This window comes from Podarcis cretensis (genome assembly GCF_951804945.1).
Source record: "Podarcis cretensis genome assembly, chromosome: 5".
Classification (NCBI taxonomy): domain Eukaryota; kingdom Metazoa; phylum Chordata; class Lepidosauria; order Squamata; family Lacertidae; genus Podarcis; species Podarcis cretensis.
This window is the reverse complement of record NC_137174.1, coordinates 72,826,834-72,854,507: the sequence shown is the minus strand read 5'-3', so window position 1 is coordinate 72,854,507 and position 27,674 is coordinate 72,826,834. Positions and strand designations below refer to the sequence as shown.

The following is a 27,674-nucleotide window of genomic DNA, read 5'->3' as shown; positions in this document are numbered from 1 at the left end:
AGGGTCAGGCAGATAGACACAGCTAAATAACTCACAAGCATATAGGGATGGAACAATAGGCAGCCCCACCTGCAATCAAATGGAATCAAAGAAAATCGCTCTCTGGGAATTGTCCCTTTAACTAACACTTTGAAAAACAAAAGGTTATGCTGGAGGCCCAGCAGAAGGAAAATGCTGCCAAAGACAATGTATCCTTGATTGGCCATCCACCAGGTACCTGAATTAACAATGTAGGACGAACTGCCTGTCGTTAAGCGACAATGTATACTGCCTGGAAGCCGGGACAATTGTGATGGGATTTCTTAAACCAGGCAGCAGAATGAGTCAGACTGAAAGAAGGAAATAAAATGTAAGAGTAAAGGACTACACGAAGGGGAAACTTAAGGAGGGGGGAATAAATCAGGAAATAAGGCTCAACACCAGAAACAGAAAGCGGGTAAAAGGCTGCTGAATATAAGGCACACGGCAGGCTAACAAGGAGATAGCTACTAGACCAGCTGCCCGTTATAACTCACTAAACGCAGCCCACATGTTGAGTCAAAATCGGCAGGGAAAGGCTCATGCTTTAGCACGACTCAAAAGGGGGCGGCATTCTTATTTAAGACAATAAGGGACGTCGTCTTCCGCCCGCAGAAGGCTCAGGCGTAACTCCTAGGGCTATCTGCTTTAGCGAGATTCACAAAGATTTGCTTATATGCTTCTATCCCCCAAAGCAAGCCCCTGGATTATTGAAACAAGTTGGAAACAATAACAAAACAAAACAAACAAACACTAGTTGGGACTTGAAGCTTTCTCCCGAATACTAACGCTGATTAGTCAAGCCAGTTTTGTGGTAATATTAGTAACTCTGCTGCAGCGGGGCGCAGGGGATCACACATAGATGCACACTCCCCCAGCACACACAGCGGCGAAATCAAATTTGGACTGCTTGCACTTGCGCCCGAAATGAGTGGGGGTAGCCAGAAAAGGATACTTTGTGTGTGTGAGCGCGCGTGCGTGTGTGTAACCAGGCACTAGGAATGGGGGAAAGACAGCAGACCAGCAGATTTGGATTTAGAAAATTAGGAACCCCCTACTTAACAACCCTGAAATTAAACCGAACACCAGAAATGGGGGGAAATAGGGAAGTTAGCTCAACGAAAAGTAAACTGAAGCAATTTACATCCAAGCAAAGATCCAAACTCTCCCAGTACTCTAATCACAAGGAATTAGCTCCAATAGCAATAAACAGCCCCCCCCCACTCTAGGCCTTGCGAAATACTTCCCTGGCTTCTGCAGACAGCAAGGAGGTTAGACCTGTTGACTCCCCACGGGACGACGATGAGGACTGCGTCGTCTCCAGGGAAGAAAGGGGGTGAGCCAGGGGCTGCCCTGACCTTAAGTGGCCCTAGGAAGGCCCGCCCCTGCCGCCAGCCAATTGGCTGGCGCCACAGGGTATGCTAATTGGGTGAATCCCTGTCTCCTGCGAGGCTGACGCCAGCCTCGCAGAGTGTGGGCGGGGTCGTGATCCCACAACCCCCCCTCCTCCTGAAGGTCGGAAGGGGCATTGTGGTGGCAGGCTGCCTCTCTGACCTATACATGGTCATTAGAGGCCCATCTACTTTAAAAAGGCGGGGGAGCCTGCAAGTCAGAACTGCTTCTCAACTCTGAGTGGCAAGAGTCAATAGTTCTTAAAGGAGCCCACTGCCCTGCTGGTCTGTTGGGCCCTCTTAACAAGAAATAAATAAAATCCCTTCTTGCTCAGTGCTGAGTGATGCACCAAGCAGCTGCTGTGGTAGGCAAATGAGTCTCCTTAATCCCTCCCTGTAGCAGAACGGTGCTACTTTAGAGACATTGGGGAGATTGAAATGGCAGCTCCCACACTCCCGACAAATGCCTGCAGCATTTCTCAGTTCTGATGCTACAGCATCCCACCTGACCTTGCCACCTGGGAAATCATGGGCCGGTCCCACTTACACAAGGGGGCTCAAAATTCATGGCAGAGCCCTCTCAAACTTGCACCCAGTTTTGACTGTTAAGCACCAACTTATTCCAGGGGGAGCTGCAGAATCCTATTCCACCCCCCCCCCTCAATTCTTCTGTTCAAGTAAATAAACTTACACAAGCATTTTGGGCCAGAAGCATAAAAACACAAAAAGGAAAGGCATGTGTCTACCACAACGCTGACCAGAATTTCTTACAGAACGTCTTGTTGTAATGTTATATTTTGCTGTCAAATGTTATATTAGACGAAAGTTTGGTATTTGTCCAAATTTTGGTGGGTGGTTAAAAGGCTACCTTTTAAACCTGTCAGTGACCTTTTGGCTTCCCATACCCTCTGTGTGAACAGATGGCCGGACAATCATTTACCTGTGATTTCTCTAGAGGCAAAGCTGTGACAAGATTGGAAAATGATTTAAAGCTAGCAGAAACATAAATTACAGATGTCCGTAGTTCCTAAGCACCTCACCCAAAATGCAGTGTTTTATATCTATCAATTGTATGAACCTAAGCTAATTTTGTGTGAACATACTCTAGTAGGTAATAATAATTTTAATATGGTTATTGCCATTATATGCTTAAGTTTAAAATAAGGGTTTTTTTTTTTTAAACTATTCCTCTTTTCTCTAATTTGATTGTGTAACATTACAGTTAAAAAAATGACACAGTCCTTAACAATTTCATATCCCTTGTCTGATTCCCTGCCTTACTTGTCTCATTATACACCTGATGTTCTCTACCCACAGTATTTCCCTTAAAAACCTTAAGAGCACGCAGATATAAGGGCAACCAATGAAGAATTCCAAGAGATGCTAATAGTCTCTTTCAGCTCAACAGAAATCAGAAAAGATTGCATCAGTTGGCATTGCTTATTATTCCCGTCTCAAGGAACAGCTGCTTTTTCCTCGCAGCTGGCAGTCTGCCAAGATAGGGGGAGGAACAGCCAGATGAGACAGAACTGTCAATAATTTTATGGAAGCTGGTCTTAATAAAGTAATTGGGATGGGAAATAATTGAATTAGGTCTTACAAACAGTGTGAAATAATCTGGATTGCTAATGAGCTGCACACATCAGGAAAATGGTATTTTGAATGGATCAATTGAATCAAACACATTGCAGGGATTTTTGAGGGAAGGCTAGGACTGGCTGCTAATCTCTGTTTCATGCTCCATGTGCAAAACAGGGCAGTCCAATTCCTCCTGGTACCTTTGTCTTCTTAAATGCTGAGGCTGATCTTAAATGCAGCACTTATATTGGCTGGTTAGGTACCTCTGGTTTCTCCCAGCCTCAGTGAAGAAATAAATATACAGAGATCTGGGAATCAGATGCACAACATAAAGAATTGTCCAAGATATATCTGTGCATGTGTTTGTTTGTCTTAATACACTGCAGCTAGTTTGTATACATATCTGAGTTGTGGATTTCCTTTTTATAGATATATACATAACAGCCACATGCACAGAGGGTGATATCTAATGTGACTACTGCACACATATGTGTATGACTGAAATTTCACAATCTCTCAACTATTTTTGGAAGAGCGGTAAACAAAGCTATTCTATAACAGTGGCACTGGAAATATCACAGCTAACTGGTGGAGCTCAATATTTGCATGCAAAATGTTCTGGTTAAAGGATTAGGCAACAGGGACGTAGCCAGAGTTGATAATGTTGGACTGGATCTCTTTATTTGTAATAATCATAATCCGCCCTTCACCAAATGATCCCAGGGCAGGGAAGCATGACATCATTGAAACAAAATGCAGTCAAATCAAAATCATGCACACTTTGTAAAGCTGAAATCTTGATTAAAATACACAAAATCATATGCAGTGCCAGTGGGCCAGTGATCTAAAACAGTATAAACCAGCTTCATATGGCCAGCATGGATGGAAAAGTATTTGAAGGAGTGTGACAGTATTTGTGCGGGAAGCATTTTGATTTCCTTCTTAAGAACTGGGGCTAGGTGCATGGCATGGGATAGCAAGGTTAGTATGATAATTGCTTGTTATTCTGGAATAACAGAGTAATTATCCTAACAAACTCCAGCCTGACTTGTCAGCATATAAATTAAAGCTTCCTGCAAGCAACAACTTCTTTTTTAATGAATAGCACAGAATAACCATATTGCTTCACACTACTACTACTACTACCTCACACACACACACACACCCCACACATCCCATCTCATTTTCACTTTTATCTAGAAAACTCTCTTGCTTTGTAAAATGAAGAAAGAAATGCCCTTGAAATAGGCTTTTCATACAAACAGGTGTATCCTCAACGACATGAAGACAAATCAGTTGTCAGAACACCTATATGTTTCCTAAATTATTCTGTAGAATAAATAAGATGCCAGCCGAACAGGAAGAAAACTGTGCTGCATTAGACTTTTAACGCGGAAATCCTTAAAATACTGATGCATTTGGAGTTGTTGTAGGTTTTTCGTTCAGCATGGTAGCAGCGTAGGGGGCTTGCAAAAAAATGTGATGATGATTTGTCATGAACAACAATCCCTTTCTGTTCCTAGAGCATGATTCACTCATGAGAAGCAGACAACAGGGAAGGGCATCATGGACGGATGTTCGGTAGACGATGCTGTACGTTTGTAAGCCCATGATGAAGAGCCCATGTTTGGGATGGGAGAATCTGTTAATTGTGGTTTGTTGTTGTTGTTTAGTTGTTTAGTCGTGTCCGACTCTTCGTGACCCCATGGACCAGAGCACGCCAGGCACTCCTATCTTCCACTGCCTTCCGCAGTTTGGTCAGACACATGTTTGAAGCTTCGAGAATGCTGTCTAACCATCTTGTCCTCTGTCGTCCCCTTCTTCTTGTGCCCTCAATCTTTCTCAACATCAGGGTCTTTTCCAGGGAGTCTTCTCTTCTCATGAGGTGGCCAAAGTATTGGAGCCTCAGCTTCACAATCTGTCCTTCCAGTGAGCACTCAGGGCTGATTTCCTTAAGAATGGATACGTTTGATCTTCTTGCAGTCCATGGGACTCTCAAGAGTCTCCTCCAGCACCACAGTTCAAAAGCATCAATTCTTCGGCAATCAGCCTTCTTTATGGTCCAGCTCTCACTTCCATACATCACTACTGGGAAAACCATGGCTTTTACTATACGGACCTTTGTTGGCAAGGTGATGTCTCTGCTTTTTAAGATGTTGTCTAGGTTTGCCATCGCCTTTCTCCCAAGGAGCAGGCGTCTTTTAATTTCGTGACTGTTGTCACCATCTGCAGTGATCATGGAGCCCAAGAAAGTAAAATCTCTCACTGCCTCCATTTCTTCCCCTTCTATTTGCCAGGAGGTGATGGGCCCAGTGGCCATGATCTTCATTTTTTTCATGTTGAGCTTCAGACCATATTTTGCACTCTCCTCTTTCACCCTCATTAAAAGGTTCTTTAATTCCTCCTCACTTTCTACCATCAAGGTTGTGTCATCTGCATATCTGAGGTTGTTGATATTTCTTCCGGCAATCTTAATTCCGGTTTGGGATTCATCCAGCCCAGCCTTTCGCATGATGAATTCTGCATATAAGTTAAATAAGCAGGGAGACAATATACAGCCTTGCCGTACTCCTTTCCCAATTTTGAACCAATCAGTTGTTCCATATCCAGTTCTAACCATAGCTTCTTGTCCCACATAGAGATTTCTCAGGAGACAGATGAGGTGATCAGGCACTCCCATTTCTTTAAGAACTTGCCATAGTTTGCTGTGGTCGACACAGTCAAAGGCTTTTGCATAGTCAATGAAGCAGAAGTAGATGTCTTTCTGGAACTCTCTAGCTTTCTCCATAATCCAGCAATTTGGTCTCTGGTTCCTCTGCCCCTTCGAAATCCAGCTTGCACTTCTGGGAGTTCTCGGTCCACATACTGCTTAAGCCTGCCTTGTAGAATTTTAAGCATAACCTTGCTAGTGTGTGAAATGAGTGCAATTGTGCGGTAGTTGGAACATTCTTTGGCACTTCCCTTCTTTGGGATTGGGATGTAGACTGATCTTCTCCAATCCTCTGGCCACTGCTGAGTTTTCCAAATTTGCTGGCATATTGAGTGTAGCACTTTAACAGCATCATCTTTTAAAATTTTAAATAGTTCAGCTGGAATACCATCACTTCCACTGGCCTTGTTATTAGCAGTGCTTTCTAAGGCCCATTTGACTTCATTCTCCAGGATGTCTGGCTCAAGGTCAGCAACCACACTACCTGGGGTATACGAGACATCCATTTCTTTCTGGTATAGTTCCTCTGTGTATTCTTGCCACCTCTTCTTGATGTCTTCTGCTTCTGTTAGGTCCTTTCCACTTTTGTCTTTTATTATGGAAATCTTTGTACGAAATGTTCCTTTCATATCTCCAATTGTGGTTTATCTCAGTTATTTCAGTTTTAATATGCATCCTAATTTGCTTGAGAGTCATCTGGTTTCAACAGACTTAGCTATCCCTCAGTAGTATTCCCCTCCCCACCCCAATAATTCTTAAGTGGAAAAATGCAAATCAACTGTCATCATGCAGTGAAGGAGCCACACCATCCTACTTTTGCAGGTTTAGGGCAGATATAACTTCTGACTGCTGCACACTAAATGATGGGCAGGCCAGTCAACAGCCCTGACCTGCCACACTGGAGGAAGTTAGGATGCAATGGATGTTTCTCTCCATCTAGCTCTGCTGGGTTCTGCCATTGTGGAAGTCCCCACTGTTAGAATTACTGTTCCATGATTGCAGTCATGGGATTTTTGTCTATCACATGACGGTGTATGTTTTGACTCCACAAAGTGGGAAGTGACAGAGACAGGATGCTTGTGTTACTGTGTTCCGTGAAGTGGCACTATTGTCCTTTGTTCTTTCTCTTTGCTGTCTGATGCTAGAAAGAGAGGGAGCCATGTTGCAGTGCTCCGAGTGTGTTTATATGTAAATAGATTAGCCAAAATGCTGAGTTGCTGAGGTCTGTCATGCGAACTGTGCAGACTCTGTGGATCCCTAAGTGTCTGTTGGCATCGGTTGCTGTGATGTTTGGGCAGAAGAAAGCTTTTGAAGCTCCTGAATGAACGACCAGGAGGGAGAGAATGTGCCAGTCGGGCATGTGTCTCTGCCACGGTCCTGCTCCAGTGTAGGACGAGCTCCTGACAACTGTGTCCATTGAAAATGTGGATGAGCAGAAGCTGCTGGAGGTGGCAGTAACTAGCACAATGGGGTATTAAAATGGGGTATTCAGGACGAGAGGAGGTGGGTCATCCAAGAATCCACCAGATTCTAAGCTGGTCCAGTAAAACTGGGATGCAGAATTGAGCAGCAAGCCCAAAGTCAGGATTGGTGAGCAACCAAAGGAGACAGGATCATGCCAGAGCTCAGGAGGACCTTGTGAATAAAACAAAACTAGAAACCCTCTTTGGAGTTGGAGTGGAGGAAAAATTACAGTGGCCAGTTGTAATTAGTTGGGGGTCAGGCTGATCTTCCTTTGGTAGTGCTCACTGTAAGGCAGCTCTCTGTGTTCCGCCAAGCTATTTATGCCAAAGAAAGCGAGAGGCAAGCTCCCTGCAGCCTGTTGGAAGGTACTACAATCAAGCGTGCAGGTGAAATCAGACTTTTGATAAAATTCAGAAGGCAAGGGACTATTCTGGCAATAACCAAGGCTAAGGAAAAAGGATACTGTACTTAAAAAACAACAACCTATTGAAACAGAGAAATGTATCAAACAGGGAATATGATCAAATTTTCTATGCTAACTATTCCCATTTAATAGCTTCCCAGGAAATGAACAAAACATCCAAGAGGAGCTTCAATGCTCTAGAAAGATCCCAGGGAAGAACTAAAGGAAACAGGAAGAATAATCCTTACAATACAGAGCTGAATTGCTATTTAAACTCTTTGCAGGTGAATGTGTATGATACTGTGAAACGGGAGTCCATCAGTCTTGTTTAGTACCATATCCTTAGCATTAGGCCACATGCTTTGTGCATTATAAAAAGATGGTGTCGGGGACTGTCTGAGAGACAGATGCCAAGGAGAAACTTATTAACATTAGACAGCAGAATAAAGGTCGATTCACATGCTCTTCTGGATTTATTTATTTATTGTTTGGCTATGTAGTGGTGCATGTTGCATGGCTCCCAGTCTGTATCAAACAGATCACATGTACCTCCTGCCATATGGAGGATCAGTTTTTTGGCATACCATCACAAACATCTTTTTTTTTTTTTGAACATTTATGATTGTTGCCGTGCCAAGATCCAAAGATGTTGCACTTGGCTAATGACAGAAAATTGGAAAGGAACCAACATAGGAAGAAATCTTGAAATATTTTGTTATTTGTACACCTTTGGGGGTCTTCTTTTCTTTTTTGGGGGCCTGCCTGGCATCACCTTAATATATCTTTAGGTGTCAGGCAAACACTTTCCTCTAAGACCAGGCATTTGGCCTTTTAGAAGTGGGCAGGGTGGTTTTAATGTACTTCTTTTTCTTTTTGGCTTTAATGTCCCTATGAGTGTTCTTTTGTAAGCTGCATTGGGTTGCCCTAGGCAAGATAAAGCAACTAACAAATTCAATGAATTAATAAGTAACTAAATAATAAATTTAAATAATAAATATTTGGATGGCATACGTGCAGATTATATTTATAGTATTGTGAATGTGACCTGATGATTCTGTTCCCCCCTGTATTTTTAATACATTTTCATTAACAAATAAATATAATAAATAACAAATAGAATTAAATAAAATGATGGATGCTGTCCTATTCTACTCTCTTTTCCCATTTCATATCATTCTTTAGCATGCAAAAAAGAAAATATAGATAGATCTCTCCTTCCTCCTGTCCTGCAAAGCAGAATATCCTCATTTAAAAAGCCATTGCAAATGTTGAAATATGTCCTTCATTAGATTGTTTCAAAATAGTCTTGGTCACTTGCTTTTGGATATGAATTTGTTCTACACACACACACACACACACACACAAAGAGAGAGTAGCAAAAGGTTTTAAGTTGAATATTTAACAAAAAAGATATTTCAGATTTTTGATTAAACTGCCTATGACCTACTAAGTAGCATTTTAATAATAAAAGATCATATTTTTTATTACAAATGTCTCTTTGTGATATGATTTACTTCAGAACAAATATTCATATTTCTACAATTTTCAAGTAAACATTTTAAAATTTCCGTATTAAAAAAATGAAAACAAAAACACATTGGACATGTATGAATTTAATCTGCAGAACAGGGTTTTTGTTGTGGTGCTTTTACTGCTCTTTTTTTTTTTTTGGCCTGCAAATTGTTGTATATTATTATTGCTGTTGTTTGGTCTTTGCAGAGCACAAAATGAGATGCACCTGATTCCTCTGGAGGATTTGGAATTTGAACCCTTGACCCTGCAGAGCAAATGCTAGAGCCAAAATTAGAGTTAATGGCAGATAAGGTAAAAATAGTCAAAAGGAACAGGGAGAGCAGGCTGAAAAATCAGTAGTGATTATAGTGAAGGGTTAGAAAAGGCACGTGATATTTTGCAATCCTCTTATTGGCTTCATTTTTGTACTTAAAATAAAAATTAAGGTCATGTTATCTGCTAGTTTGGGCTGAAGCAATAGGGGTCACTTTTTGCAAAACGAACAAACAAATATCTTTAATCAGGAGTGAAAAGTATATTCCGTTTGGGCAATTTCCTGGTGTTTTCTCTAAAATGGGGTGAAAGTGTTTACTCATTCAGAATGATCACAGGAAGTATTGTCCTCACTCTCAGTTGACTTTGTACTGTTGCCACATTGTGATCCTTGGCACTCTTGTGATTGATGAAGTGTCTGATCCTCTGAAGACTATTGTACACCAGTTACAAACTTTTAAAATATTAAGTGGTTTAGAATTGCTTTTAAATGAAGAAGTAGAACCCTGAAAACACTGCATCAGCTTACAAGGAAAATAGCTTGAAGAGGAGGCAATAAAGATACTAAATATTTGAAGAAATATTTTATCACTTAAAAGCTAACAGCACATACACCTACGCTTATGATCATGACGAGTCGGCTTGAAATATTACATTCTCAAGAAAATGTGGAGAGTAAAATAAATAATAGCTAAAAGTAACAGCAAAGTGAGGATTATTAAGTGGAACCCCCTTCCCTTGTGATCTTGGAAAACTTCGTTTGCATTATTTATCTTTCCGGATTATGAAATCATTATCATGCCACACAGTAGAATCGGCAGATTGGTACTGTTATAGAATGCATATGCCAGAGGTTTCTAATTGCCCACCTCACACCAGAGGGGGGGGGGGCGTGGAGGGGGTGCCCTTCAAAGATATCTCTCGATTATGTTGCTGTTTACACTAGGAGAGAAGAGGTTAAGTTGGTTGCTCAGCAGACCTGAACTCCTATGCGCACTGACTTGTGAATAAACCCCAGTGGGCCTTACATCTGAGTAAAGGTGCATAGGGTTGCACTTAGAGCTGGCCTGCCCATGAGGCAGACTGAAGCAGATGCCTCGGGTGGCGAAAGCTCCTGCAGAAGCCTTGCTTACCGGGGTCTGTGCTGGCAGCTTCCAGGGAGATCTTGTGAGCTTACCAGGAGCCACCACTGTGTGGCTCCGGTCAGTGAGGCTTATGTGGGGTGGGAGGACAGCAGGGGCCAGGGGCATAACTAGGCCCAGACAGAAAGGGGCCCATATGGGCCACTTGGCCCGGCCTCCGATTCCAAAGGGGGGCTCGGTCAGCATATTCACAAGCGCTGTTTTCCATTTTGTCTTTATATGCAGATACGGTTCAAGCCTTGAAATAAAATTATTTGTCAGCATAACTTTTGTATACATAACTATTGTGAAAATTATTTATATACTTACTTATTTATAAGACTTCAGTTATCCCCAGGGTAAAAAAGGGGGGCACATTATCTACTTGGCCCAGGCCTCTGCCTGGCTCTGCAAGGCTCTGGGCGTAACTAGCTGCTCCAGCACCTGGAGTAGCGGGGGCGGAGTGATCTGCCCACAGGGGCACCACATCGATCTGCGCACGGTCCCCTATTTGGGATGTACTGGGGAACAAGGACTGAAGTGCTGAGGTTGTTATACAATGGAAGAAGGATAGTGTGTGTAGGACATATGCCTGTTGAATATGTTTTATTAGGCTAGAAATGTTATGTCCAGGGCATTTTTTATGATAGAACTCGCTGGTACATTTTTTCTGCCTATGGCAGCCATTTTGTGCTGCCACCCCTGGTATTTTTAATCTGAAATTAATGCTGGCACCTCATTGCTATTCTGTTGTTGTTGTTGTTTTACCCCCAAAACACTAGCTATGTCTAAAGCAGCCCACTGAAGTGGGAATTAATATTTAATATGCAATGCAAGCAATATCCTCTTCTCTACACCACATACGCTTGACACTGCAGTACCTAATTCATTTGATGTTAATAAGCCATTGGCCCAGAATGTAGGATCTGTCAGTTTTAGGGCATTTCTTTTTCTTAAGCACCTTTTAAAGAAATTCTGGTGTGCTTCTCCCACCCTTTATCTTTATCTTTGTGTGTGTGTGCGTGTGCAGGTGTTTTTTCTTTTGCTTTTTAAGCATTTTAAGTTCTAACAGGCATAAGCTCATCACATGACAAATCCCCGACTTTCACTATTAAACTTGCACCAACATCAGATGTCACTGTGGAATTTCATGCCTTTTGATGTCTGATTTATCACAGGATCTATTGGTAGCAGAAACAGCTGCTAAGAAGTAGTTCCTAGAAGCAAAGAGACCTTCTAGAACTCTTTGCACTAAAGCTATTTTCTGCTGATTCTTGACACTTTCTGATTTATGTTGACAGATGTTCATCCCAATAACCCCCAAGAGAAGATGTGGTGCACACATTACATAACTTTTGAACTTGTGCGTTACAATGGCCAGAAAGCTTTCCAAGGCAACAGAAGAATAATGTCACTAGCAGAATATCTGACATTTACGAGTAAACATAACGTGTTGCCGTTTGCGCTAGCTGAGCTTTCATGCAAACCACATGAACAGCTTATCTATATTCTGCTAGCAGTAGGTGGTTGCCTGTGATTTGACTTTCCCTGATCTTTTGTAATGTCTGTGTCTGTCCACTTTATGATGTTCAGCTGCATGTTTGTCTTTAGTACAGTGGTACCTTAGTTCTCAAACTTAATCCGTCCGGAAGTCTGTTCCAAAACCAAAGTGTTCCAAAACCAAGGCACACTTTCGCATAGAAAGTAATGCAAAATGGATTAATCCATTCTAGACTTTTAAAAACAACCCCTCAAACAGCAATTTAACATGAATTTTACTATCTAACAAGTCCATTGATCCATAAAATGAAAGCAATAATAAATGTACTGCACTATAAAACAAATAAGACAGTATTGTAGATGATAAAAATTAAAATCAATTTTTTTTCTTACCTGCACTGATGATAGTCATTGTTTGGATGGGGGGCTTTTATCCATTTCCACAGTCACACAATTAATCAATCAGTAGCTGAACTGGGGTCTACACAGTTACAAAAACCAATTACCCAAGAAAGCCTTAAAAAGCAAAACGCAAAATAAATAGCAACAACAAAAGCACCAAACTTAATCTGTTCCGGAAGTCCATTTGACTTCTGAAATGTTCAAAAACCAAGGTGCAGCTTCTGATTGGTGCAGGTGCCCCGGAAACAATAGCCAACAACTGCTTTGGACATTCGGCTTCTGAAAAACATTCGAAAACCAGAACACGTCTGGATTTTCGGCTTTTGAGAACTAAGGCGTCTGAGAACCAAGGAACCACTATAATAGTATATACTGTACTTTTCCGTGTATAAGACTAAGTTTTTTTACTCTAGAATAATGTTAAAAAACGGGGGTTGTCTTCTACACGGAGGTCATCTCCCCCCATTTTCATAAATTTGAGTCCCCCAAAATAGGGGTCATGTTATACACGGGGGCGTGTTATACACAGAAAAATATGGTAGGTGTTTATACTGGTACAATTGCTGGCCTCATTCTTGGTGGGCAATTTGATCAATAGAGACTGTTGATGTGATATCAAGATTGAGCAACCAGAACTGAGAGTTTGTGGGGACTCTGGCTGCAATCCAGTGAGCTCTTTCACAGGAGTAAACCCAATTAACTCAGTGGGACAACCCCCTCATTCCAAGTAAATATGCATAGGATTGTGTGTACATAGGATTCCTGGGAAACAGTAAATCCAGCTGAGCTAATCAAAGGGAAGCTATGTACCGTATGCATACAATTTAACAGATCTGGTAAGAAGAAATGGTTTCATCTTTCAAACTTCTTTGGCTGATGAATGGAGTCCTGCTTATTAGAGCATATATTGCAATTCTATACTCATTTTATTGGGAGTATACCTCAATAAACTTAGTGGGACTTACCGTACTTTTGAGAGGAGACACGTAGCACTGTTAATAGACTAGCATTTGTAAATTTCCACTGATTTTTAATAAAGACAGAAATACTATCCTCCAAGAAGGAAGCAATCCTAGGCACAGAAAACTGGTGTAAATCAAGCTGGTGTAAGTTAAGCTGGAGAAAGTTGTGCCGCATCCAAACCCCATTCAGGAGCAAGGCTACCGCTAGATGACCTGGCCGAAGCTTGTCAGAGGAAAAACAAGCATTTAAAAAAGGGTTCGACACAACCTACCCTTTTTGTCAGGAGGGACGCGGGTGGTGCTGTGGGTTAAACCACAGAGCCCAGGACTTGCCGATCAGAAGGTTGGTGATTCGAGTCCCCGCAACGGGGTGAGCTCCCATTGCTCAATCCCTGCTTCTGCCCACCTATCAGTTCGGAAGCACATCAAAGTGCAAGTAGATAAATAGGTACCACTCTGGCGGGAAGGTAAACGGCGTTTCCGTGCGCTGCTCTGGTTTGCCAGAAGCGGCTTAGTCATGCTGGCCACATGACCTGGAAGCTGTATGCCGGCTCCCTCGGCCAAGAAAGCGAGATGAGTGCCGCAACCCCAGAGTTGGCCACGACTGGACCTAATGGTCAGGGGTCCCTTTACCTTTACTCTTTTTGTCAGATCACGTGACTTGGCTGAACAGTTAGGATCCAGCCTAAGTCCCTCTTGCCGAGTTCTGTCCCTGCCATACCTCCGGAACACAACTTTTTTGAGACTTACACTGACCTCCACTCACCCAGCTTCTCCTCAGCTGCTTATCCCCATCTGACCTAGGATGAGCAAGTTAGACCAGCATATCTTTGGCTAATTCTGGGTAGGGGGCTTATTGTGCCTAAGCCTGGCTGAGCCAGGAACCTCCTGGTTAAATTGGAGTTATTGGTGCATCCTAAACTGCTCATCCTGGCAGATTATGCTACAGGAATGCCCCCTTAATATCTTCTATTGTCGAGCTATCACTAAGCAAGTGGCTGCTATTAGAAGTGTGAATAATTCTTCACATTTGATATTCAAACTTAGGTACTTTGTGATTATTCATCATTTATAAATTAAAGTTTTAGGCAGATGATATACTAAAATGAATTAGCATTATATTTAGCTGCAGAAAACCCCAGTAAGAAACCTGGTGCTGATCCTAGGTTCCGTACATTCCACATGTGCGGTGCCACCATAATTGTCCTGTTTGGGGGACCTTTGTGTCTAGTAGTGAAGCTTGTGTGATCACTTATCTCCCAAATTCAGAATTCTAAAACTGAAGAAATGGGGTGCATGTCCACTGCTGAACTTGCCCTTTTTCTCCTTGAACTTATTCTTCTATTGGGGGGAAGACTTCCGTTCCCCCACCAACTAGCAAACTGTTCAATGAGATGAAGGGGAGATCTGCAATCTCCAGATCAGGATATTAATGTAGTTATTGTTCTTTGCTTCTTTCTTCTCTTTCTCTGCATGATGTGGAGTGCTGTGAGCTGGATGGATTGACTGTTGAGGATAAACTATCTTATAATTAAAAAAGACAAGATCTAATTCCCTTGTACAGCCCTACTGCTTGTTATCACAGTTGTCACTCCTTAATTAATTGTATGTCAGGGCTGGCATAATATAAACTCATCAGTCTCTTGTCATATTCATATTAATTTTGTAATTAATCTCATGTATAGAGCTAGGTGGATTGCCTCTAACAGAGAATTTCTGACATTGCCCTCCTATCCGATTCCTTAATTGTTTGCAAACAGATAAAATGTTTTCCATTTTATTATTCTTGTGTGCATATGCTTTGCAAATATTCCTTGATCACACTTGTGTGCACATTTTTTGCCGCTGTTTGACATTTGAATAGTTTTGAGTTAGTATGCAAATTATACCCATTTTAAGCATTTATGTACATGCATCTCCTAGTGACACAGAAGGGATACCCATGAGGACACCTGTATGCATGTCTGCAGATTTTGTGAGAATCCTGTCTGCATGACAGTCTCTCCATTTTAAATTCTGCCTGCGTGAACCAGTTCCTCTTAATTGAGCTACTGGGCTTGATTCAGAGAACCATGAACGCTTTTCTGCTCATGGAATAGGGCTTCCATCCATGCTGGAACTACCTGTGTGCTCTCAAAACCTGCTTTTGGAGTTTGGGGAGATCAATAGCGTTGGTGCATAAATATGGTGTATCGGCTGCCAATGGTGGGGGACCTGTGCCCCTCTTGTGCAAATTGAAGTACCACAAGGCATGTCTGGAACTCACGCAGTCTCTGTGGCTTCTGTGCAGATTTTGTGTGGCAATGCCATTTCTATACAGCTAGCGCCTCCACATTATCACAGCTATGTCATGAATCTGCTGATGACGCCATGCACTCCTGCAGGTGATTGTATGATGACTGGCTTAACTGCATCCTTGGCAAAATCATCTGATAATACTGAGCCAAGTACTTGAAGCATTCAGTTAGACCTCCTGTTTCTTGACCTATTCTACTACCAGACTTTTAGAAGACATCTGAAGGCAACCCTGTTTAGGGAAGCTTTTAATGTTTGATGTATTATAGTATTTTAATATTTTTTTGGAAGCCGCCCAGAGTGGCTGGGGAAGCCCAGCCAGATGGGCGGGGTATAAATAATAAAATCATTATTATTATTATTCAAGCTAAGCTCCTTACGGTAAATCATGTAACTGTATAATATTGAAATTATGTCTGATATACCACCACCCTACTACCCTTAAGCATGCTATCAAACAAACCATTACAAGGCATTTTTGGAAATTCAGTTGATGTGTTTGTGTGGGATTACAGAAGCAGTGTGTTCATGAGAAAGTTTGTTGGCCCAATACATTTTGCTGCCTGAAGACTCCCCCCCCCCCCAGTGCCCAGCATTACAGCCGATATTTAAAAACTTTTTTGCTGCACTAATCAGATAACACTTCTTACTAGGGGGTGAACATTGGTTCTCTGTGTTCCCCAAATAACAAGGTGTATTAGAGTAATTTGGGATAGTAGTTCACATTATTAAGTTACCTTGTGCAGTGCTGAATTTTGTATAAGCTAAACAAGCTATAGCTTAGGCCCCACTCTTTTGCCCCCCCCCAATTTTTTTTAAGAGAAAACAACAACTGGATGTACATTTCCAAAATATAAGATAAAAAACAAATAAAATAAAACCTACATGCAGCGACAGTGTTTTGTGTTGTGTAGGCTCCTATTTGTTATGTGCAAATGGCTTTAGATACCTATTAGGTCCATAAATTACCATATAGCATATATTCAACACAAAAAACTATGACAATTTGTTGTTGACAAAGGACAGCTGGACATATAAAGGGCCCCATTACCTTCAGTAGCTTAGGGCCTCATCAAACCTAAATCTGGTCCTGACCTTGTGCCATTAACAAGTTGTGTTCAAGCAGATCAGGGAGTGACCAACCTTCTGAGCAGCTCTGTCATATTGTTTTTTCCATAAAGTTAAAAGTAGAGCTGTTGCCAATCACCCACTCTTTCTTCTTTTCTTTTTTGAGAAATGAAGCCCAGCTGACTGGGGAAATACATAAAGCTTAAGATGGGAGGGGGCGATTTTTCATTTTGATGGGCAGGTCTAACTTTTAATCAAAATGAATTATTTCCCCATCACACTCCAATCACAGTGATTTGAGGGAGGGATACTGACATAAACATGTGAGTCACCCTCCCACAAGTTTTCACTGTGAGGGCAGGGCATAAGTAGCAGAGTTAAACTATTTGCATGACCTACTTCTTTACCAAATATTCTTTTTCATATGAATTAAAACCAGGTCTCTTTATCTCTCTTTTTCTTCATGGAGGAAAGGGGGACACTGAGGTAAAAACCGTAACTCCTCCAGTTTTTTTTAATAACAAAAATGTAATCATCCAGAATGGTAGACCCTGGACTATATTTGTCTGAGATTTGACAGATTTCTTTCCCAAAAGCGCCTCCCTCATGCCACCAGCTTTAAAACTGATTGCCTCCCCACAAAAATGTATTGCAAGGGATTTCTGTATCTATTTTTTCACCCCCCAATGGTGAAGTCTGCCCTTGAACCTATCTTTCTGAAATATTAGAGGCTTCACCACCTCAAATGAGTTGACTATGCTGTAATTTGCATCCAGCTCTGACAGAAAATCAAGTTAGAGGCTTTGAAGAAACCAATAAAATAATAAGGGATCCCTATATGAAACCCTGTGGGTGGGGTCCGCCTGGAATTTGGTAGGCTTAATCTGCTCAGGAGGGGCTCAATTGCTTTCAACCACTTTTGTGAGAAGGAAAAAAAAGTTACTGTCATTTTATATTTCCCATTATAGTCAATGGGGGCAAAATAGAGCTTTGGTTTAACAGATCAAATGGATTTGAAACCTATTGGGCCTGCCACAGATACAAGGTGAATCCTGTTGTCACTGCAAGAACTCCTAGTTCTTACATCTATACCCATCCCATTGTGTCATCTGAAACAGGTAAGACTCTACTGTACAGCAGGAACTAGCCCTGAACGTCTGAACATTCAGTTCTACATATAAAACGCAGCGCCCTGCAAAACCATCTGAAAGAAACCTTTGAAAGGAGCAATTGCCATCTTTTGTTTTGATCAGTTTCTCACCAGTGTTGGAGCTTCATCAGTTTCCCTCCATTCTGCAATTATATATTTGCTTTTACTTTTACTACCCAAGGTATAAGGTTTCACATTTCTCTACAGTCTGCTCCATTCCATTTTGTCAATGTCATCCTGAATTTGTCAATGACATTTAATCTACCCCATCAACGTCTTTCTGAATTTCATCAGTGTCATTTTGAATTTGGACCCCATATTTTATAATATTTGCAAAGCTGCAATTGACATGCCATCATGTGGTACTGCCCAGTAAAATGGTGCTCTGCATGCTACTTCTGAATGTTTCAGTTGACTTTCAAGGGTTTGCTTTTGAAATGTAAGGTCTTTCTGATGGTGCATCATAAACTCATCCAAATGAACTCATCCAAACCAGTATTTTAAAGTTTTCTATTTTCTGGGAACAGGTCCTATACCAACTTCTCTGCTGAAGAACTTCTGAACATTGTAGAGGATTCTGATGTGCGCTCAGTTAATGATGGGCACTAGCCAAGCTGCCTGGGCCTAATCGTTATCCCATGGGAACTGAGATTTTAGCTTAGAATGTACCCAATGTTCTCTTGAATGTACTCACTAGAGCAGAGGATTGATTGTGGCAGCCAAATGTCTTCCAGAAAATTTCACGCCACTAATGATCTTCTAACTGGGGAATCTTATAAGTTTCCAAGGAACCCAGTCCCTTCCCCGAACAGTTTGAAAAACACTGCCCTAAATTAGTTGTTTGCATTGCTGCTTTGCTCACCACCTCCTGTGCTCCACTGATCTCATGATGAGGGAAGTGTGGAGGGTCTTTGCTAGAACGGTGTATCTTCAAGAAGAAAACTGAGGCAGGTGTAAGGAAGGAGGCTTCTTCATGCCTCTGGCTTCAAGACCATGAGGCTAGAAGGATAGGTCCAGGAACTCCAGCTGGGGCTTGCCCAACTCAATGACACAAAGTCGCAAGGCCCGGATAGTGATGCAGGCAGTCTCCTCAGCACATGAGTGTGAGGGCCATGGATACTGTTCATTTGCCTTGAGACAGTTCTGTTTCATCCATTTATAAGCCCGCCTTTCATGTAGTAATCTGAGGGTGGGACATATAAAACCAGTAATAAAATCATTATAAACAATATAACAAGCATCATTTTTTGGAAACAAATAAAGTGCATAAAATAAATAAACAACCGCACAAGTGTTCAACCCCACCAGAACCCTGGGCAAAGTGGTGTATCTTTGACAGATGCTGACAATTTTACAATGTTGGTGCCAGGTGGACCTCAGAGTAGAGGCAACATCATCATGAGAAGGCCCTATTCCAGGCCACCCTACTATGCACTTCACCTGCTGATGGGACAACAAAAAGAGCCTTCTTGGCTGATCTTAATGCATGGGCAGGCACGTATGATGTGCTGCATACATCATTTGAACGTTCAGTAGTTGTTGTTTGTATGAATCAAATGGTATGAGTCTTATCTCTTCATTCTGGTGGCATGGGCATAAATGAGCTGTTTGTAGTTTCCCCCCTCTAACCTTAAATGTGTGTGAATGAAAGCTGTTGCCTGCTCCTTTTACAGTCTGTTACCATAGTTCTCTTAGATTTGTTTTTTCCATTCCAAATGAGATAGGTTCCTGAGATTCCCATTACTTCATGCTGTCCACAGCAGAGCAGAATTTCATTTCAGCAATTCCCCAAGTTTTCTTTATGTATTTACAGTGCTTGGGGCCAGTCAGATGACATTCCATCTCAGCTACTCCCAAGAGGTTCTCATGTTCCCAGGCCACCCATGGTATTTAAGGGGGTATGTATTTTCACCCTCTGTTTCCAGGCAAGCAACACTTTTTATGGAATGGACTTTTATCTACATTCTCACAACAGGCCCCAAATATTTGAACTTTACCCCCTTCTCTTATCTCCCAAGACTTGTTCAGAGCGTGGTGTAAGAGTGGCATGTCAGGAATCTTCATCAAGAATATTGCAATCATCCAAACTGCTTTGGCCTTGCCATATTGTTAGCTGTTATCTGCTGTGGTAAAGTGTTCACTCTTCTAGCAACAAAATAACTTACAACTTTCCACTATAATGGTGCATAATGGATAATAGCTCTGCATTGCACTGCACATAGCAGCATGAAGGAAAAAGGTTTGGAGAAACTTTTGAGGTGTGTTTACAAGTGGTCCAATGTGACAAGAGAATCTTTTTGTCTTCCAGCAGCTCAGGAGATGTTAAATTTTTCTGCAATGGAAAAATGTCAGGAAACTACCTTTATTTCTTACAAATGTGGTTGGACTCCAATTTCTGTCAGACCCAACCAACATAGCTAACAGTCAGGGGTGATGAGGGTTTGTAGGCCAGCAACATCTGTAGCACTACAAGTTAGCCACCCCTTATTTATAACATTTATAACATTTATATGTCAAAGGACTGGGTATTTTTTATTGCCTTTATCCTTTATCCTTTATTGTGAAATCACCATTTGAGATGCTGCATATAAATGATATACATTGGTACCTCGGGTTACAAATGCTTCAGGTTACATATGCTTCAGGTTACAGACTCCGCTAACCCAGAAATAGTACCTCGGGTTAGGAACTTTGCTTCAGGATGAGAACAGAAATCGTGCTCCGGCGGTGCGGCAGCAGCAAGAGGCCCCATTAGCTAAAGTGGTGCTTCAGGTCAAGAACAGTTTCAGGTTAAGAACGGTCCTCCAGAACGAATTAAGTACTTAACCCAAGGTACCACTGTATGCAGATAAATAAGGAACTTAGGGTAGCACACAAGTTTCTCCCCATTTTAATCTAATTTGACATTTGAATGAGTTCTACAAACATACTCCTTAGTCCACAGATAACCTTTCACAAAGTTACTGTCTCTGCTCTTGCACTCCATTTGTAACATATTGAAATGTGAAATGAAATAGCTAAATCCAGTGGCCAGTGCTTTCAGAGCACTTGGGTGTGATGGGGTGGGTATCCCTAAACCATCACATATATTCCAGCTCCCATGAAAAAAGGGCAGGAGCCCATCCCAAGACACACTGAGAGAGACACACAGCTGGCACAGAAATAGATGAAAGCAATGTGGTTCCCAACTTGCCAGTCAGTCATCCCTGCCTTGTGTGGTGTTAGTTAGAAGTATGATTCAGTGGAAGTGGTTAAACTGAAAAGGTTCAAGTTTCACCATTTTTATGAATATAAACACAAAGCGTACCCAGATTACGAACAAGATCCCACACTGCTGCATTTGGATAAATGGGATTATTCTGGGTTTGGATCACCAGTGTGTTGGATTTGGACCGGGAAGACCCAAGTACAAATCTCTGCTCAGCCATAAAACAAATGGAAGAGATCATTTTCTCTCAGCCTATCCTACCTCATGGGCATAAATGGGTGGGAGTACCTGTGTACTAGGGACACGGGTGGTGCTGTGGCGGTTCAAATCCCTGTGATGGGGTGACGGGGTGACGGGGTGAGCTCCCGTTGCTCGGTCCCAGCTCCTGCCAACCTAGCAGTTCGAAAGCACATCAAAGTGCAAGTAGATAAATAGGTACCACTCTGGTGGGAAGGTAAACAGCGTTTCCATGCGCTGCTCTGGTTTCAGTGTTCCATTGTGCCAGAAGTGGCTTAGTCATGCTGGCCACATGACCCGGAAGCTGTCTGCTGACAAATGCCGGCTTCCTTGGCCAGTAAAATGAGATGAGCGCCGCAACCCCAGAGTTGTCCGCAGCTGGACTTAATGGTCAGGGGTCCCTTTACTTTTCTTTTTTTTAACCTGTGTATTACTGCCATGAGTTTCTTGGAAGAAAGACATGATTAACAAATGTACTGATCCTTTAGAGGTGATCATTTGCCTTCTCTCTGAATCTATAGCATTGGGGAGCGATCTGATGTGTCTCATGTATGCCATATATTGTTCCGATTAAGCTTGTTACTCAAGTCCAAATCAGATATGTCCAAACCAAAGTTCTGCTCTGCCTCCACTGACTATAGTAAGTAGCATCATTAACATGCAACCTCCAGTGATTAGCATGTAGCAGAAAGATTCCTATTGCCGGCTATGAATTGTGCCTGCAAAAGGATGAAGCACAGAATAATAAACACCTGCTTTCAACTGGGCCTGTGTATGGGCATGTTCCATGCTAGATTAGATTCATACTAAGTGGTTAGCTCTCACAATACCAATGACCGGCTTAAGCAAGGGATATATGTGGAGTTTGGACAGTCACTTCTTCACTCTACCATCTCAAGGGATCAGTGCTGTCAAAACCCATTGCACTGACCATCTGTTTAGGTGGTGCTCCCCAAAACCTGTGTGTACAGAATCCATTGCGGCTCAACATGTAAGTGAACTGTGGCCATAAGCATTTATTTTATGTTTTTTCAACTGAATGCCCCTTTCACAAAATATCTTTTGAGTTCAGCAATGTATTTTTAAACTACACTCCCATCAAATCTGCTTGTATAAGCTTAGAATGTCGGGCTTGTTTACGGCATTTCATAACAGCTGTGAATTTATTTGGCCATGACTGCTGTGTAATTATTTCTCCACTGTCACAGAAACTCTGGTTTAAAAAGGTGTTATATGTAAATATCTGATAGCACAGGAGATCCTAGACAGGCTTCCCTGCATTTTTAAAGAAGGCCGGTGTGTTTCCATAAATACATTTGTTCTGATAGTGTTATCTTAGGGTGCAGACATTCTAAGGGCATGAATGGTCACAATTGGCGCAAGAGGAAAGACAGCATTGGGCAGAGAATGAGCTGCTTGATTCCTCCTCCTAAAACCAACAGACACAGGGACAGTGTACCTTAGTGGCAGAGTGCATGCAAGGTTTGACCACCACCATCTGCACATATAGCTAGAGTGGCCACAGAATAAAGCAGAGACAGTACATGACAAAGAAATGGGTTTTATATAGATTTATATAAAGTTCGCATATGCTAATTTAAATGTAGATTTCAACCTGGAAATGATTCGTGTAACTGAAATGGAAATTGGGCTATGTAGCAATAGAAATAGACTATGTATCTACTCAGTGTGCTGTCCACCTGCACTAACCTTTAACGGACAACTTTGAGGCCCTTTCTCTACCTTCTTGTGGATCACTAGAACTGGACGGACTAGGCAGCTCTACAAATAGAGGATAACTTCAAATAGAGGACAGTCCTTTGAAAAGTTCAACACATGACTTCATTGGAAAGAACCTTTTCAACAGCACTATCCAAGGATTAGTTGCTCTGGAGCTGCAGAGGTTAGAATCATAGAATCATAGCATTGTAGGGTTGGTCATGCACAATCCATTGAGGTTCACCATGCAATGAATTGCGACCATAAGCATTTATTTTACGTTTTTTTTCAACTGAATGCTCCTTTCACAAAATATCTGTTGAGTTCAGCAGTGTATTTTTAAGCTACACTCCCATCAAATCTGCTTGTATAAGCTTAGAATGTCAGGCTTCTTTACAGCATTTCATAACAGCTGTAAATTTATTTGGCCATGACTACTGTGTAATTATTTCTCCACTGTCACAGAAACTCTGGTTTAAAAAGGTGTTATATGTAAATATCTGATACCACAGGAGATCCTAGACAGGCTTTCCTGCACTTTTAAAGAAGGCCAGTGTGTTTCCATAAATACATTCGTTCTGATAGTGTTATCTTAGGGCGCATACATTCTATGTGCATGAACGGTCACAATTGGTGCAAGAGGAAGGCAGCATTGGGCAGAGAATGAGCAGCTTGATTCATCCCTCCTAAAACCAACAAACATGGGGACAGTGTATCTTAGTGGTGTATTGCATGTGTTACATGTAAAAGATCTAAGGTTCAATGCCTATTATCTGCAGATATGGCTAGGATGGCCACTTATGAACAGAAAAAAGTAGAGAAAATACATGGCCAAGAAAGGGGTAGGGGTTATATATAAAAATTAAAAAGTGTAGGAGCCATTTTGAAGCCTTGTGTCACACCTTTTGACATATTGAACGCCTCCGACAGACACCCCTTTAAGACCACTCTAACTCTTGTTTCTGTGCTGCAATTAGTAATAATAGTATTAGAGCTATAAGCTGCCTCCCTAGGTGGTTCTGGTGCAGGTCAAATAAATGGACCCTACCTCCCTTGTTCTCTTCCATTCAGGGGGATAGCCAGAGAAGCCTGGAAGGGCCCTTGCACAAACGGAGGCCCGTGCAATGGTAGAGGCCTCGCTGGAAAGCTTAAAACCCGCTGCCACTACACGGGAGATGGATTGAATAAATGGAAGTATGAATTGGCCCTGCCCTGTAGCTTGGCTAATCACAGCTCACAGCTAGGAGCTCAGTGCAGTCATAAATCTAAAGAAAGGGTAGACGCACACATGCTGACCATCCTTTGTTTCTATCTGAAATGTTCATTAGGGGCTTCTCAGAAGTACGTAATGGCAAGAAGCAGGTGAGGGGAGTGGCAGTCTGCAATGGCACCCGTCTGAGGGGTGCCAGAACTGTACCCTGGTGCTCTCCAACTGACAAAAAGCACTGGCCATAATCATTTCCAATTCCCCCTCACCCCATCTCAATTCTATTTCAAGGATTCAGGGTGGGTACCAGCTATTAAAAAAACAACAACAACCCAGAAATTATAACATGGCTGTTAACATACATTTAGCATAATAGTAACATGCTGATTGTTACTTAAAAAGCAGAGACATCACCTTGCCAACAAAGGTTCGTATAGTTAAAGCTATGGTTTTCCCAGTAGTAATGTATGGAAGTGAGAGCTGGACTATAAAGAAGGCTGATCGCCGAAGAATTGATACTTTTGAATTATGGTGTTGGAGGAGACTCTTGAGAGTCCCATGGACTGCAAGAAGATCAAACCTATCCATTCTGAAGGAAATCAGCACTGAGTGCTCACTGGAAGGACAGATCCTGAAGCTGAGGCTCCAGTACTTTGGCCATCTCATGAGAAGAGAAGACTCCCTGGAAAAGACCCTGATGTTGGCAAAGATGGAGGTCACAAGGAGAAGGGGACGACAGAGGATGAGATGGCTGGACAGTGTTCTCGAAGCTACCAGCATGAGTTTGACCAAACCGCGGGAGGCAGTGGAAAACAGGAGTGCCTGGCGTGCTCATGGGGTCACGAAGAGTTGGACACAACTAAACAACAACAACAACAACATGGTGATTAAATATCAGAAGATAGAATAAATACATAATCAGCATTTCTCCATCTTTTCTATGCAGAGGAGCTACTACTTGCTTGTTCTTCCTCTTGATTTGAGCACAGCCGAAGAAATATTTCAAAATCATTTTTATCCTCTCTTGCAAGACTTAGCTCATTCTGAACTTTGCCCCACTCCCCTCAACCTTCTCCCTGCAACCGTTGGCTACTTGAGCATACCTTTCCTTCGATATTTCCCCTTTCTTCCACTTCTTAGACAAGCCCTTCTTAAATCTCAGCTCATCTGTAAGCTCCGTTGAAGCCACAGTGGTTTCTTTAGATGCCTCCCACTTTTCTTTCTTGTTGGAATTGTCTGTATTTATCCCTACTTCTAAATATATGTGCAAGTCCCAATGAGCACACTGGGGTTTACTTCTGGGTAGACACATGCGCAGGATTGAACTGACTGTTCAGCTGAACTCAGCTGGCCATATTTCTGAGCTGATGTGTGTAAGAATATAAAACTTGAATTCCATGCGCACTTCCCTGCTAGCAAGTTCCTTTGAACAGAGTGTGAATTACGTTTGATTAAACAGGAATAGCGTTGCACTGTAGGTATTGTTTTTTTAAGATCAATGTACTACGTTATTCCTCTTCCTTGTGCATACTAATGGATCTAAACTTATTTAGAATATGCTCATCTAAATTTAATAGAATTTGACGTGTTTAGGTTTGCAGACCATTATTTTTGCACTATGACAAATGCCGCAGACGTTAGCATGCCTCCTTTGGGCTCAAAACACAGCTGTCAATTACAGTCTCGCAACCCAATCCAATGCCAATGTATATCTTTGATATATTTCCATCCTGCTCTTTAGGAGAACCTGTTGACAAAGTAGCAAATATTACATAGCATATGATAACGGTTCAAAACACAGTTTAAAACATTGAACTTTAGAACAACCCTTCAAATGAACCAGCCCTTGAAAACCATCATCTGCCCAGCACAACCATAAAACACAATATAAACAGAATAAAACAGCAGCAATTTACAGAAAAGGAAGTCCTACTGAGTTTAAAGGAGCAAAGGGCAATGGCTAAAGAAGTTTAACATGAGATATTTTTCTTCCTGCCTCCCCACCCGCACTGTGTTACAGTAGCACAGCTGACTTATTATGGAGTCAGCTTGGTGCAGTTGACTTAGTGTCAAACTAAGACTTGGGCAATATTGGCACCAGAAAACTATATATATTGAGGGCATAAAAAGGGCAAAGTTCATTACTGGACAAGCTGGGAGTGAGCTTTCTTACAGATGTTAGATTTCTGAAAGAGAAATAATGGTTTCTTCATATTGATGCCCCCAGCTAACATGTATTTTCTCCAATACAAGTCATATTCATTTGATGGCGTTAAATTCCCCCCCCCCCTCTCTCTTCATATAAACCATATATTTAAAGCACCTTTACAAATATGGCTTACCCTAAAAAAATAATGGAAACTGTAGTTTGCTAAACGTGCTGGGAATCTTAGCTCTGTGAGGGGGTAAACCAGGGGATGGTGGATGACCATGAAAAACAAAAAACGTAAACAATACAGAAATTGGGTCAGATGTTGTAGCCTCAAAATCAGCTCTTAAATCCATTCCAAGATAAGATGGAGATTGCCAACTAAATACCTCTCTTAGGTGCTCCAGATATCAGAATCCCTAAGGTACTAGGATAAACAGTCAGTTTCTCATTTTTCCAATCTAAAATTTCAAAAGGCCTCATGAAAATTCACCAGCCTTTTAGTATGCATTTATCCTAATTTTGCCTGCAATTTTGCCTAATATACAATTTTTTACAATTACATTTTCCTAATATAAAGCATTTTTGCATGTTATTTTCACCAATATACTAAATGCATTCTAATGCACACTTTAGTATATTTCTCAGCTGAATAATACACTGCAGAATTCAGAGATGTGCGAATTTCGACAGATTGCTGTTTCAGTCTTTAATTGTTTTGGGAAGTGTGAAATAGGTAAGTCTGCCCTTAAATTTGACTGGAAACACATTTTCCACTTCCCTAAAAAGAAGAGAACCTTGGCAGAAGAGGTTTCCAAATCATTATTTATTTTATTTTTTAAAGAAAAGCTTTCCTTACCTTGTGCTTTCATAACAACATCACTCTGCCATTTAATGTCAACTTTCCCTGCTCCATTTTGATTGGACTGGATGCACATGGCATTCTAAGCCAAAGTGACACAGAACACTGAGCATGTCGTCCTGCTTGACTTATAGGAGCTGAACAAACCATAGTCGGCAATTTTAACTGAGGCTCTAGGGTCGCAGCCTGATTTAAGTTGACTCCAGCTTTTCTCCCCTGTTTGTTAGCAGGAAGGAAGAGGTTTAAAAATGCATTATTGTAAAAGCTCTGAAATGTTAATGGTGAATGAGGGTTTCTTAGAGCCATTTGTAAGACATATTGCGTTAATACACTTGCTTTAATCTACTGGAGAAAACCAGAACTTTGCAAAACCCTTTCCTGTGGTTATTTTCATTTTTAAAGAAAGGTATAATGATCTTTGATTTTCTCTCTCTTTTCTTTTGAG

The 27,674-nt window shown here is 41.6% G+C and overlaps 1 long non-coding RNA gene across 1 annotated transcript in view; it reads right to left on the bottom strand.

Annotated features, from left to right (window-relative positions):
• LOC307216094 overlaps positions 1 to 27,674 on the bottom strand; it is a 387,485-nt gene that overhangs the window by 250,663 nt on the left and 109,148 nt on the right. The gene's annotated exons all lie outside the window — the stretch shown is intronic.